The sequence below is a fragment of the Leptonychotes weddellii genome, chromosome 2 (assembly GCF_054177405.1).
Source record: "Leptonychotes weddellii isolate Sample4059 chromosome 2, ASM5417740v2, whole genome shotgun sequence".
Taxonomy (NCBI): domain Eukaryota; kingdom Metazoa; phylum Chordata; class Mammalia; order Carnivora; family Phocidae; genus Leptonychotes; species Leptonychotes weddellii.
The window spans coordinates 23,512,071-23,527,781 of NC_138370.1; the positions used below are offsets into that span (position 1 = coordinate 23,512,071).

At 38.7% G+C, this 15,711-nt stretch overlaps 1 protein-coding gene across 1 annotated transcript in view; it reads right to left on the bottom strand.

Moving 5' to 3' along the window:
- The window catches only part of TEX15 (testis expressed 15, meiosis and synapsis associated), an 87,744-nt gene extending 72,468 nt beyond the window's left edge, over window positions 1-15,276 (bottom strand). Inside the window, exons 1-2 of the mRNA XM_081808712.1 lie at window positions 15,087-15,276; window positions 2,290-2,365 (exon numbers count right to left, since the gene is read on the bottom strand). The gene's annotated coding sequence lies outside the window, so the exon portion shown is untranslated. The remainder of the gene's footprint in view (window positions 1-2,289; window positions 2,366-15,086) is intronic.
- Between the last annotated feature and the right edge of the window lie 435 nt (window positions 15,277-15,711).

Below are 15,711 nucleotides of genomic sequence, written 5' to 3' on the forward strand. Positions count from 1 at the left end.
TGACTTTGAGCCCCATCTTGGGTGTAGAGATTGCTTAAGTAAATTAAAAACAAACAAACCTGCCCCTAAGTCTTAAGCACAAAATGTAGAAATTATTAAGTAAAAGATGTTTCTAGGTCATCTCCATCTTCTTCATATAAAATTAATGGAAAACTTAAAATAACAAAGGAAGCTTGAGTAATTTTATTATACTTTTAATTTTATTTAAGATGGACATTAGGACTATCATATCTTTTCTGATCATCTTGTTTATTCTGTCACTGCCAAATTTCAGAATCTTTTAGAAAGAGCACCATGTGGAAATGAGCAAATCCTTTTGGAAAAGATGAGCCATCTGTTGAGTCCTACCTCCCTTGAGGCCATTACTGTGAATCACAGACAAGGGTTTATAATAACTACACAGTAATTCCAGTAACTACGTGGACTCACTACAGCAAGTAACAAGATTTAAAAAAAAAGAAAAAGAAAAAAGCCAACATAATTCCCAAGAGAATAGGTCTACTCTGTTGATACTTGTTTTACTGAGGTTTAGAAGATTTAGGCAAGAAGAACCTGTGTGCTTCTGAAAAACAGTGTGCATATCAACCACTTCTCTAGAAAGATGTGCTGTATCAAAAGAAAACGTCATACATTAGAATGCACTATTTATCTAAACTCCTGGAGATTTATAGTAAAATTATACTAATCTGGACTACTAGGGTAGAATAAAATCTTACTACCTGGGGGTGGATGTAATAAATATATTATGAAATGTTAACAAATAAAAATCTGAGAATTATCAAATAAAAATTAAGAGAAGCTCTCAGATTTGTTTGGAAGACTTTGCTAAGACTGAACAAGCAACTTTTTCCCCAAATACAAAAAAATCTGGAACTGATCACAGTGATTAAAACATTCACAGAAAAACATCTTAAATTCTCAGGCCAGTTACAACTAGCTGAGGCTCACCTAGCTACAGAGTTCAAACTCCTGTGACTTAACAATCCAACTTCTCACTTTCCTTCCAAATTGTCTTTACAAAATTAGCTTGAAAAAGAATGTTTTTGAAGTATTTATGATATAGTAAAGAAAGGACTCTATACAAGAAGACAGCAGACATGGGTTCCTTGTCCTGATTCTGCCACTCACAAAATGTGTGCTCCTAAGCTTTACTCTTCTCATCTGTGTTTCAGTAAGGCTTAAAGCTGTATTATAAACTATAAAATGTTTTGCTTCCTCCTATACCTATCCCTCTCTCTACCACTTTCAGGCTCTATTTGTTTACATTTTTACATTTGTTTACACACAGGCATAAGCAAATAATACAGTGTATGCAAGCTGATATCATAAAAGTTTGACAGCTTTGTAAGTTAACGAGCCTCAATACCTCTCCTTTATTTTTTTTAAAGATTTTTATTTATTTGACAGAGAGAGAGCAAGCACAAGCAGCGGGAGCTGCAGAGGGAGAGGAGAAACAGGCTCCCCACTGCGCAAGGAGCCCGATGCGGGACTCCATCCCAGGACCATGAGATCATGACCTGAGCTGAAGGCAGACGCTTAACTGACTGAGCCACCCGGGCACCCCTGCTAACTTTTAAACAACTTAAAAAACTTATTTCCTTAGAGTACTTCTGTCTATGATTATGGCACTTTTATTTTTTAAATGTCAACAGTTGGTCTAATTTCCATCCTCTGAGATGTTTTTAGAATCAAGCGATATAATTTAAAACCCATCTGATTAATATGTGGGTGACCAAATGTAACAATACCACTTTTTTTGTAGTTCTATGATTTTATTAACACAAATAAGACATGCACACAATACCACTTTTGATTAAAAATGGAGCAGTGAAAAAACTCTGGCTCCAAAATAACTAAGTTTCTTACTCTGTTTAAGTACTAGTTCAAAGGCAATTCCAAACCTCAAATAACACAAATATTCTAAGCACTGTCTGCATATTGGCCTGACTTTCCAATTTAATTATTCAAAATTTGAATACTTATGGTAAATTAAAGTCAATTTTGTATGGGCCGATGTTCTCCACTGGACTATAATTTACCCATTTTTCGATCTCCAGGACCAATCACAGATCCTCATAAAATAAGTACCCAATAAATATTTACTGCAAAAGATACTTTAAAAGTATTCCTCCAATGTGTGAAAAAATACACATATTCCTCACATATCTTTTTTATTGCCAAATTACTTATAAGTCAATTATAAAGTAGATTACTGATAGTGAGTTGAAAAAAAATCAATACAGTATTATAAGTAACAGCAGTAGCAAAATCATTATTTGAAATACTTACCACTCCTCAGTGGAATCTACCATCATACAGTTATGATCAGGATTCAGTCCATACATGAAAAATGACAAAGGAATACCTACAAAGAAAGAAAAAGGAAGACATGAAGAGAATTATGGTCAGAAGCTCCCTCCAGAATAAGCACTTTATTGTCCTCTCCATTTTTTTCCTCTTGATTTCTGCTTTCGTTTTAGTCCTGTTTCATTTGGGGGGAGGAAGGAGTCTGTCTGCCACATGTCTCAGTGCCTTCTCTATCACACCCTTGCATTCTTTCTCCTCCTCTTTTCTCCCTGCTCATTCTCTCTCTCAAATATATAAAATCTTCTAAAAAAATTTAAAATGCTACACATTCTTTAAGGAAAAGCATTTTTTTTATTAGTGAAACACCCAGCAAGACTTTGGACTGACTCCAAATTCTAGAGTTCTTCTTTTCTCCAAGTTAACCATTCAAGAAAATTAAAAATATATTTTTAAAGATTTTATTTATTTATTTAAGAGACAGAGCACATGCACAAGTGGGAGGGGCAAAGAGAGAGGGAGAAGCAGACTCTCCACTGAGCAGGGAGCCCAATGCAGGACTTGATCCCAGGACCCCAAGATCATGACCTGAGCTGAAGGCAGATACTTAACCAACAGAGCCACCCAGGTGCCCTGAAAAAGGTATTTAAAATAGACATTGTAGATATACTTTTGAAAAGAAAATGTTACTACTACCCATTTTAAAACTGTAAAAACAAAAGAACATGTTACCCTTTACTGATTATTTTGCCTATGTTTTAGTCAAGTGCTTTAATGAAGTGTCATCGCCAAAGAGACCCAAAGAAATAAAAGTAGAGAATATAAAGCAACAATCAGGGCTAAGTATAATCAAGGTAACAAAGACAAGAGACTGATATGAAAATATAATGCCAAATAATTTGGAAACTAAAAATTCTTTTTTAAAAAAGATTTTATGTGGGGTGCCTGGGTGGCTCAGTCGGTTAAGCGGCTGCCTTCAGCTGGGGTCGTGATCCTGGGGTCCTGGGATTGAGCCCCGCATCGGGCTCCCTACTCAGCGGGAGGTCTGCTTCTCATTCTCCCATGCCCCCTGCTTATGTTCCTGCTCTCGCTGTCTCTCTCTCTGTTAAATAAATAAAATCTTTAAAAATAAAAAAAAAGGATTTTATGTATTTATTTGACAGAGAGAGAGAACACAAACAAGGGGAGTAGCAGGGAGATGGAGACAGAGAAGAAGGCTCCCAGAGCAGGGAGCCTGACTCAGGCTCGATCCGAGCCAAAGGCAGACGCTTAACCGCCTGAGCCACCCAGGCGCCTTAGAAACTGAAAGTTCTGAGAATTTAATAGTGATGGTCTATCACTCACAAATTCCCATGATGAGAGCTGGCATTCACGTAAGAATATCAATAATGGCATGAAATATTTAGTAATAATTATATGGATAATATGTATATTTGGAAATTGATGATTTGTGGCATTTCCATGTCTACTGTAATTGTAGTAAGTTAAAGGATACTTTTTAAGTCAGTACATTAATAATAATCTGAAATAAACTTATAAATTAACACAACTGGAGTGTATAAAAAACAAATATGTATAAGGATGTAAAAGTTACCAATACTTTTTTTTTAATTTGATCATGAATGTTGCTCAAAAAAGGATATTAACACAAAAACACTTGCACAGAGCTGTTCCAGACTTTCTGAAATGGCAAAACAGTGGCAAACCCCTGAAAATAGGGAGAAATACTGGCTACAGGGACACTGAAATTACAGAGCAACACTAACTACAGAGTTAATGAAGAAAGTACTGATTTGGTAAGCCCTTCCATAAATTCATGGGAGACATTCCATTAAAAGAAAAAAACTGTCTTCTAGACCTTTCTCTACTAGAACCTACTGAGTATAGTAACTCTGGATTTAATCTGCAGAGGAATGTACATGTTTGTATGGGTATGGCTGAAAATATTCAACTAAAGTTTCTATCAAATATGAGAATTCTATATTCACTGATATATTTCAGATTTTTGTCTTTAGAACTACCCATTTAGCAAGAAAAAAAGGCTTATAAAAGAGTTGGGGGGGAAGCCTCAGTTTCACCTCATTTTAATGTTTTAGGAGATGCCAAGAATGTATTATATGTAAGAACTGAAGTGACAAGGAGTCAAATCTCAAAACTGTTCAGTTGTGAGAAAAAATCTGTAAGAAATGTCAACTTTCCCATTCTTTAAGAACTTGTATTTAAGTACAGAAAATACAGAAGCAGATCAACTTAAGAAGATAAACAAGCAACATGGGTTTGGGTATAAAATTATATTGGAAATTAAGTAAGCTTGCTATGAATTTGTCAAATTAAAACTTGTTAAGTGGAGCATGGAATGTTGGAATGGTGAGCCAAGGTTCAACAATAGACCACAAGAGGAACTGAAGAGAAATTTCTTACAGGTCCTGGAGGAAGTATCTGACATGCCTCAAGGGACCACAGGGGGAGATGAAGGCAGAATACAAACAGAGAGGCAAGACCTGGGCACATGCCTTTACTAGGGTCTATGAGTGGAGTGTTTTGAGGTTCCTGGGCTAAGCTGGATTGGTCAACTCAAACCAAAAGAGCAGAATCTTGCTAAACTACGCTGGGGTCTTATTAAGGGTGCTTAAGGGAAAGGCAATGGGAGACAGGAGAGACTGCTGATTCGAAGGGCTGCTGGGGAAGTCATTTCAGAAACTTCCATTTGCTTGTGACTCAGAGGGCTAATATCTAGGGCATGCATTTGCATGAGGGGGCTAGTGTCATTTTAAGGTCACCAAAAGCTGCCTGGCCAAACAAAATGATTGCTGAGGCAGCAATACCGTGGAGTAGCTTAGCTAAACTCCGCAAAGCTTGAGGTGAAAAGAAGCAGAGAAATGATCAGTGTGGCAAGTTTTGTGTCAAGAATCTATTCCTCTCAAATTCAATTAGTTAAGTGGCTGAGTTTTGCATCAGTTTTTAAAGAAGTCTGAAAAAAGTCTTGTGTTGAAAAAGATTTTAACAGATACCTCTAAAAAATATTATTCAGTAAGTTTGTTACCCAGTTATATATTATACTTTCCAATTATAGATAACTGGCTACACAAGCACCAGGAACTAACATTCACATTCAGGAAATTACCTATATTTCTGGTCTCAGTTAACCAAGGGCAGTGCTTCTCAAATTGTGGTCCCGAGACAGCAGCATCCATATCACTTGGGAACTTGTTGGCTTTGCAAATCTTCTGGCCCAATCTAGACCTACTGAATCAGAAACTCTAGGGGCACCTGGGTGGCTCAGTTGGTTAAGTGTCTGTCTTCAGCTTAGGTCATGATCTCAGGGTCCTGGGATGGAGCCCCACAGTGGGCTCCCTGCTCAGGGTGGAGTGGGCTTGTCCATCTCCCTCTGCCCCTCCCCTGCTCGTGCTCACGCACTCTCTCTCTCAAATAAAATCTTAAAAAAACCCCAACACTCTAGGAATTAGGCCAAGCAATCTGTGATCTGACAAGTTCTCCAGATGATTCTGATGTAAGCTAGGTTTGAGATCTACTGGTAGATCGGAGGAAAGCGTCCAATCAGTTACATAAGAATGGTTTTTTTTTTCCCTTCTTTTTAATTTTTAGTGTTAATAGTATCTTTCAACCAGTGTCATTATTAGGAGAAAGAAATATTCTTAAGTGGAAACCATTTTCAGTCTTTTTTTTTTAAAAGATTTTATTTATTTATTTTGACAGAGAGAGCAAGCACAAACAGAGGGAGTGGGAGAGGGAGAAGCAGGCTCCCCCTGAGCAGGGAGCCCAATGCGGGGCTCGATCCCAAGACCCCAGGATCACGACCCGAGCAGAAGGCAGATGCTTAACTGACAGAGCCACCCAAGCGCCCAAACCATTTTCAGTCTTAATGTTCCTGCAAAGGAAGAATTCAAAAGAAATGAAAACAAGAATGTGGTTTTCCTCTTTTGGGGTGGGAAAGCAGGCAGGCAATTGGTTCATTTAACAAGTATTCATCAAGAAGCTACGCTGTTCCAGGTACTCAGCAAGAAGGAAAGGCAAGGAAGTAAAAAGAACTCCAACAATTTTAATTTGGGTAGCATTCAACATAACACAATGTAATTAACAACATAATTGCCTATTCCTGGTGTACACATAAGCAATAATACCACATAAGCAATAATTGTATGTACACTGACGCAACGGACTAGCAAAGCAAAAAAAATATGGTCAACCCCTGATGATCTAGGATTAGTGGTTCTCAAACTTTGACATTTATCAGAATCACCTGGAGGGCTTATTAAAACACAGATTACTGGGTCCCACCCTGCAGAATTTCTGATTCAGTATGTCTGAGCAGAAGCCCAAGAATTTTTTTTCTAATAAATTCCCAGGTGATGCTGATGGTCCAGGGACCACACTTTGATAACCACCAATCCAGATAATCAGGCATCATAAAATCTGGGCACTCCAGGAAAGAAAGGTCTAAGAATTACCAGTTCATTTCTCAAGCCCTTTTTATGTATATTTGTTGCTGAGATTTAGTCTGTTGTCATGAGAGCAAAGCGAATAGGGAACAGAGGGATTATCTTTTAAACTATGTGGTTTAACTATTTTATCACAACCCATGTTCATTTGTCTATGTTGCCTCAACCAACCTCTAATACAAGGGGTTTCCTAAACTAGAAGCAAAAGCTAGTACTCAGATATTTCCATGATTATGTTGTGACTCAGAACTCCTAAATTTTGTTTTAATGTCCTATACTGTATGAATGGATTTCTCTAAAAATTTGGAGAAGGCTCTCCCTTCAGGGCCCAAGGAGGATCCTGTATCTATTTAATTATACATAGTCAAATGAGAGTAAAGTTAAAAGTAATATATATGTTTTAAAAGACTATCCCAAGAGTCTAGGCTATGGGAAAGAGTACTTCTAGTCCATCTGCTTTCCATCAGGGGAATAATTAAAGTTAAGGGGCCCCCAAGGATTAGGACTCCCTGGTTTCTTTCCCTTTGGAGTCTAGGAGCTTTGGTAAAAATAGATCAGGTTCCACAAAGAGGCCAGGGCCATCCTGGCCACACAGAAAGGTGAGAAAACAGCTCAGCTCTTACTAACTCAATCCTCCAGTCCCAGCTCTTCCTTCAACCTTCTCAAGTGCCCAAGTTCTGACTGGCTTAAGCAAATCAGAACCACTCTACCATGAAGTAAACTAGCAAAGGATCATTTGCATCCTATCGTACAACATGGAAAAAAACCCTGGATTACCTATCCTTCTCCTATATACCAACCTGTTTTACAATTTATAGATGAACACAATGAAAGGTTATTACTACTTAGTGAGCCCAATTATTAAATACAAAGAATGCCTTCCTCCAAGTTAATGTATTGAAAACTAGTGAAAAGCAAATGAAGTATCAAGAAAGTCACCACCTTGCCAGCCTAAAGCCACTTCTTTCCTCCCTATGCAAATATAAACAGAGAGATGATTGCCTGGAAATCAGATGTATTGCCAGAAGGATGTAAAATATGATGTTAATTATGCTACCAGGCTGTGAAAGATGAAGAATAGATCAATCAATCGAATTCCAAACTGAGCTCATTCTCTGTGTAGCAGAAGAAAATTACATACAAAGGAGTTAGGGAATTGTTGTAAAAGCACAGGAATAAGATTAGTAGCTAATCTATTACCGCTATGAGATTTTAAAGAAGACTTCAGGGAAATACAAAGGAATAATCAGATTAAAGATAATGACATACAATTTTCAAGGGAATTAAACATCTGAAACTCTTGAAAGAGAAAAAATAAAGAGCTCCTTATTTAATCCTTGTAGAAAATTTATCAGTTATATTCTCCAACAACAAAGTAATCTCTAAAACTGGTCTTATCTAAAAACCCACAAAATTCATTCTTATTAATGTATACAGGTAATACATGAAACACTGTTTGATAAATTCCTAACTAGGACTGACCAACACCGAATCAACTTTTCCTCTTGCACTGGATTGTTTTCTAATTAAAAACCAACAGTATTCCTCAGATTGCCCTTTAATGTCAGTGAATGGTGCACTGAATCATTATTGCTATTCAAGGTGTTCTTTTCATTTTAAAATACTAAGTTATCTTTCTGTGTTGGTCCAAAGAATTCAATAGCAGTTTCCTTTCTACACATCTTGTTTGGAAAACATAGCCACCAATCATTAGTCACCTATTCCAGGTCTGCTTAACCTAAAAGAAATGCACGGCTGAGGCCAGAAAGGTAAAATATTTTTTTTTAAAGATAACTATTTAATATTGGATCATGCATATCTGTAATGGAGTTAACTCACTCCAGCAAAAAACACTAATATGCAATTATAATCCTAAATAAATTTATCTAATTGTATATCCTTCTAATAAAAGGATCAGGGTGTTCATTTAAAAGTTACTTTTTTCATATTTAAGTTAAATTTGAGAAGATAACAACTAGCAATAATAATGTACATCCTTACTAATATTCTTATCAAGAACACACTTTAAAATAATTTGTCTATTTCTAACATATTCATTTTAAGATTCTACCTGACTGTAGTAACAAGCAGACTTTTCAAAAAGTCCATAGAAGCAGTTTAATAATGCACTAAGGGGCACCTGTGTAGTTCAGTGGGTTAAGCGTCTGACTCTTGAAATCTGCTCAGGTCATGATCTCAAGGACCTGAGATGGAGTCCTGCGTCGTCGAGCTCCACCTCAGGCTCCACACGGGGCATGGAGCCTGCTTAAGATACTCTCTCTCCCTCCTCACACACCCCTCCCCCCGCCCTCCCACCTGCCTTTCTCTCTCTGCTTCCCTCTCTTAAAAAAAGATACTGACATAAACCTAGTGGGGACTATACCAAATAGACTGTAGACTTCAAAGAAACTTCTGGCAAAACTTGAATATTATTGAGTCTCTAGAAGCAAACTAACTAGAACACTGATTATAGCACTCTAGGTGGAGAAATGAACTAAGATCATTTTTCTTGGCTTTTCTTATGTTAGTCTTCTGTTAGACTAAAAATTTTAGTACCACTTTTAGATAGTCCATAAATATAAGGTGAACAAAACAGAACAATTTGCCATTAGCTTTTTTTCAGACTCAGAAAATTTGCAATTAATTTTCCTAAAAAAAAATTAAGCAGAAGTGGTTCAGATAAATGGTTTTTAAAAGAAAATTATTTGACTCGTTCATGCCATAGATCAGAGATAAATATTTTTGATGGCAGTTTGGTAAAACCAGATCACCTAGTTCCAAATCCTGTTCTGCCCCTTTCTAACTGTGCAACTCCAGGCTAGTTACCTAATCTCTCTGTGCTTCAGTTTCTTCATATATTAAAAATAGGAACATTAACGAATATCTATTCAAGTTAATTCAGTTAGTCAATACTATCCTGCTGTATGATTAAATTAATATGTACAATACATACAACACTAACAGAACAAAGTGCTACTAAGTGTTGGCTATTATTAGCACATGTTTAATTACGTAAGGAGATATAATTTTTAAATTCTTATAGTTTAATGTTAATCATCTAACATTCATCCTTTCTCAAGTAGTTTTTTATTGACCTGTGAAGCCCTATTCTCTTTTTAGCTTTAAGAGAGAACAAAAATATATAAAGTGCATGTATTTGTATTTGCTAAATACCTCAGATGGGCAGTCACATAATAAACTTGGAAAAAAAACAATACTAGGTTTAGCTGATTGAAATGGGCTTGAAAGACAAATGCAAAAACAAAAGGTTGGGTTTTTGAGAGAGAAAGAGGGATTTGTGGAACTTTTCTTTAAAATTTGTCCTTTTGCTATTTGAAGTTGCTTCCTATTCCTTGCCTAAATACGTCATCATATACAATAAACCCCACAGAATATAAAGGATATATAAACCTGGAGAGTGTTCTGCTGGGCAGGGTGGGTCAGCTGGAGAGGGACGATGCTGTGCAGTTTCACTCACATGTGGAAATTAGGAGATAGAACAGACAAGCAAAGGGGTCAGGGGGAACAGTGGCAGGCCAAGAGATAGACTCTTGGCTGTGGAGAGGAAACTGGTGGGGAGCAGGGAATGGGTGATGGGGATTGCTGCGGTGGGCACTGGGTGTTGTGTGGAGGTGCTGAATCACTATGTTGTACACCTGAAACTGGTGTTGCATTGTGTTTTAGCTAACTGGAATCTGAATAGAAACTTAAAAAAAAAAGTATAAACACAAGGTCAAAGGGCTTACGGATTCCCTGACCACTATTACAATATGTAATTCTAACAAAGAATTTGTTGATTTTATAAAAGTTTTTTCCCTTTTGGATTTGTTCTTTTATAATATTGGCACAAAACTGTGGCAATGTTTTCATCTATTTATATTAGGAAATATTTGTTCATTATCCTCCTTTACATAAAATCCATTTTTTGCTCATAGTTCCTGTTAAGACCTGTCATTAAAATGCTTACATGAACTTGACACGTCTCTCTAAAAGCTTTACTTGTAAGCCACACAGTACAGAAGACTGGCCTATCAAAAAAGAGGTCACTACAAGGTGCCATAACTGTGCACTAATGAAAGCAGCAAAGGATTGGCAGTCAAAAACTTAAGTTTGAGTCCTAGTTCTGCTAATATCTAGCTATTTCAGCTTATAAAATTGGTAATGTGTTCCTGTAAAACAACCTCAAGTTTATTACTACTAAATCTGTTTTGAGAGGGGCTCACACCTTTTAGAGTCTGATGAAGCCACATGTGTTTACCTCAGCAAAAATTAACACAATCCACACATTTTTTGCAAACAATCAGGGGCTTCAAGTAACCGCTGAAGTCCACGTATCCTAAGTTAAGAACCTCTAGACAAGAGAATTACAATGGTCTGCTGACTTAATATTAAAAAAAATGCCATTTACTCATTCCCCTCCTCTTTCTTCCTCTTTCTCACACACTTTGCAGTTTTGCTGTTCTACCTATAAACGTACCAGTGCTAACAAGCTTATGCTTATAAAAGTGAAAAAAATTAAGTTTTACCTTCATTGGCAAAAAGTATTTCCCCCCGGTGAGGTGTGTACGCAGGTTTCACAACTGTATCCTGACAAGCTAGATACAACAGTGATTTTCTCTATTGCAATATTGTCCTCCAAATCCTCGTTGAGTTATAATAGCTTAAAAAACTTGTCAGAAAAAATTAAATATCAAAATATTTTTATGTATCTAGGGTCTAATAAGCACTACCAAAGCCATCCCATACGAAAATTATGTTCTGATAAGGATTTAATCGTTCACATATATCCATAGCCACACCAGTGAAAGCAGTAGCTGCAGCTTTGCCGAAGTCTCAGCTGTTGTAATTAAAGACAGACTCTCAGGAGCAACTATCATTAGTTTCAAAGAGCAGTATTTACAAAGGCTTTGCATTATGTGGATTATACATTCCAAGGATATAGAGTTGCTACCAGACTTCAGGGACCATCTTAACAGGCAAAATTGCTCATTAAAGCAATCATCAAATTTATTTTATATAGGAGTTTAAAATTTTCTGAAGTTTGCTAAGCTTGCTATGCAACTTTACGTCACCTTGTAAAATAGAGCTATTCCTAAAAAGCTAATTTCTGACAATCTAAGCATACACCTGGACTAACTTCATAAAACAAAGTATATCAAAGTAAAAACAAATCAGCCTTTCACTTATAAACACAAAAAAAATCAATGACTAAAACACTGGTATTCTGGAAATATTTGTTAAACAAAAAAAGTTCCTTTTTGATAAAAATAAGTAACAAATATTAATAGAAAAAAGGTAAGAGTTAAAGGAAAACTAATCCCAACTGTGCAACACATCCACAGTTTGCAGTTAATCAGATTCCATCACATCTAACAGGATAACATGCAGGCACTTCAAATCCCCTAAATCCTCCTTCGTTAAAGCAAAAGTCTTTAGAAATAAATGAGAGAAAAAACAGGAACACAGCAAAAGCAGACCAAAGTAACACATCTATCAAAAAACATAATTGCCAATTTTCTAAAATTAATCTTCAGGTATTGTGAAAATGGTGATTGTTTTCTCTAATTTAAAAATTCTGCAATCCAGGTACAGTATATCATCCTTCAATATAATTAAAAAAAACTTTCTAAAAGTGCCCTAGTAGTTGATGTACTCAGAGAAAAAGTGATCTTCAAGTCACTTGCAATTGAGTAAAAAATCATGATATATTTTATTAATAAAAGTACTATAACTGTATTTTACTGGTTGTATAAAACATTCAAAAATTTAAATATAAACGACATAACATTTTACTAGTTTCAGGTGTATAACGTAATGATTTCATATGTATATACTGCAAAATAATAAAACATTTTTAATGTATTAAACTATAAAAATATGGCTGAGAGACATACTAAAATTATCACTAGCCATTAGAATTAAAATTTCAGAAAATGTAAATAAAAGTTATGTTATTTTTCCTGCTGGTTAACAACTAACCTCTTAAAAGAATTCCAATTTTTCCCTAGTCATAGGATTTCTTCATTCGATGTTTTAAAGTTTTATTTAAGTAATCTCTACACTCAACATGGGGCTCAAATTCATGACCCTGAGATCAAGAGTCGGATGCTTTTCCGACTGAGCCAGTCAGGGGCCCCGAATTTTTCAATAAAAAAAAAAATTTTTTTTTAAGATTTTATTTATTTAGTTGAAAGAGACAGAGATAGCGAGAGCAGGAACACAAGCAGGGGGAGAGGGAGAAACAGGCTTCCTGCGGGGCAGGGAGCCCAATGTGGGACTCGATCCCAGGATACTGGGATCATGACCTAAACCGAAGGCAGATGCTTAACGACTGAGCCACCCAGGCGCCCTCAATAAAATTTTAAAAAGAAAATGTGCATGGCTATTAAATACGCTTAGGCACGGTCTCTAAAATTTTGACATCTTTTTGATTAGGTTCAGATTTTAAAATATCTGGGCAATAAGATATAAAGACAGTTTGGGTGTGTTTCTGTTTAAATTAGAAGCTTTTAAGAAAATGAGCAATGACAGAACATTGAAAATATCTATAATGATTTCACTCCTCCAGTCCCCTTGGCCTCTAATGTTAAAATGTACCCTCCTTTCCAAAACAACGACATATTTTGAATGCAGCCTAAAACCTTTTCAGACTAATAAATAAAATTAACTATTTTTAAAATGTGGATTCAATGACCCTTTTTTAAAAAGCTTGTACCATTTCTCTACACATACACACTTAACACAATTGTCAAACAGCAAATTCAAAAACTTAAATAAGCGAATTACAATTTTGTGTTACTTCCACTTTATACTTCGGAATAGTCCCACATTCAGCTCTCACCCCAAAAGGCAAACAATGCACTTACGGGGTTGGGGTCCTTTACATTGCACTTGGAGCCCACGATTTTTAAAACTTGAAGGGAACTGTGTTCTCTTTTAAAGCCTTGGAGTTACCAATAACCATCGACCTTTCCACTTTCTGTAACATCATGACTAAACAGTGTTTTCCACCCGGCCACCAGAGCGGCCGCGTACCTACCTCAAGCTGAGCATTCCAAATAAATTCAATCATCAGTGGAAATGATGGAAATTGTCTTAAAACATCTGAGTAGGAATGGGCTTAGGTAGTGGCTCATACTCAACTACCTGACGGTCAGGAGACTTTTTCTGCACCCACACCACTGTGGGACCCGAAAAGTTCCAGTATGTTCAAAGAGATGAACCAAGAAGTCAAGAACTATCAAGGCGAAGAAGCAGTGTCGCAAAACCTCCACTCAGCCCTTACAACGGCCAAAGAGCCACGGACACGCGGCGGCCGCCTCCCCGGGCGCGTAGGTCCGCCCGCCCGCCAGCCCGGGCGGCCGTCGGGCGATGCTCACCTCGGGCTCACCCTGCACGCCCGCATCCCGAGCCGCCCTCACCTACCCGAGCGCCCCCACGTCCACCCGCTCCTGCAGCGAGACAGCGGGCGGCCGCCGCCGGCGGGCATCGTCCGAGCGCGGGCTCTGCTCCGCCGCGACGCGGCGCGCGCAGGGCCCGAGTGGCCCGGGCGGCTCAGCGCCTCGCGGCGGCGCGAGACCAGCAGTCACCCGGGCGGCGTTCGGCGTTCCCCGCTACTACGCTCGGGACTCGCTGGGTCGTGCGTGGGTCCGAAGTTGCGGCCGGAGTGGCGGCGGCCCCGGCGAAGCCCCGCCTCCAAGAGCGGTCCCGCCCCGCCCCCGCGAAAGTGCACCTGGTTGGGGTCCGAGGCCCAAAACGAAGGCTAATGGAACGCTTGACGCGCTCGGCTCCGCGCTGAGGCACGCAGGATTCGCACTGCTCCCTTCGATCTTCTGGGACCGAGAATCAAGGGGGCCGGGATCCTGGCCATGTCCAAGCTACAGAGTTCCTCCCCGCCCTCCTCCCCCTCCCGGTGCCTCATCTTCTCCACCTGCTAAGGGAGGCGTTGAGCTACCTCAGCGGCTCTCTGCACAGGAGCAAAGGGGGCGCGAGCGTGTTAGTAGCTCATCTGCGGGAAGCTAATATTTCACACTCAGTACCAGGGCGCCCAAACCCATCGCAGGCCCACCTGTGGGCTCAAGTTAAGAATCTCTGAACTTCGGGGCCCCTGGCTGGCTTAGTGGGTGGGGCCTGTGACCCGATCTTGGGGTTGTAAATTCAAGCCCCACGTGGAGTGTACAGATTACTTAAAAAAATTAAAAAAAAAATCTTTTACAAAAAAAAAATCCCTGAGCTTCGTGATAATTAACATTCTTCCCTTCTCTAATTCACCAAGAACCTTCCCAGCTTCTAAACCGCCTCGCCACCACATTCCCCACAAACCTCAGGCAGCCTTGTTTGTCCAGTCAGTTCCTCAAAATCTAAATCTTCACTGCGAAACAAAACTGCTTGCACCTCCTTCCTAGGAAACTTCAGGAACAAAGTGGGGCTTGGCAGGCACGTGGGCACGTGCGCACGCATGCGCAGAGGCTTCTGGGCGGGGTTAGGTAGCTTCTGCGCCTGCGCAGTGGGAGGAGCAAGAGGTTCTGTCTGGAGAGTTCTGAAGGGCTGGGGACTGGGGGCTGAGTAGGGATGCACTTCATAGAACGGTTCCGTGAAATGCGTTTTAAGTCCGTAGTCCATTTGCACATAGTAGGCTCTCAACGAACATTTGTTGAATGACTACATGAAAGGAATATGCCTGCTACTGGCATCCTTTCGACTCAGATGGAAGCCTGGGTTCTCTTCCCTAAATTGCTTACGTAAACCTCCAGGCATCTTCAGTTCTTATGAAGGGGCCATTCTGGTACATTTTTGGTTGACTTTATAATTTAAAAATTTTGTAAGGGCTTTATATGCCACGGGTAATGGCCAACTGTCTTAGCTAAGGTTTGAGCCTGGAGGTAGCAAACACATGACAAGTTTGGGGTATCTAAAATATCAAGATTTTTAGGACTCCTTGCATCCA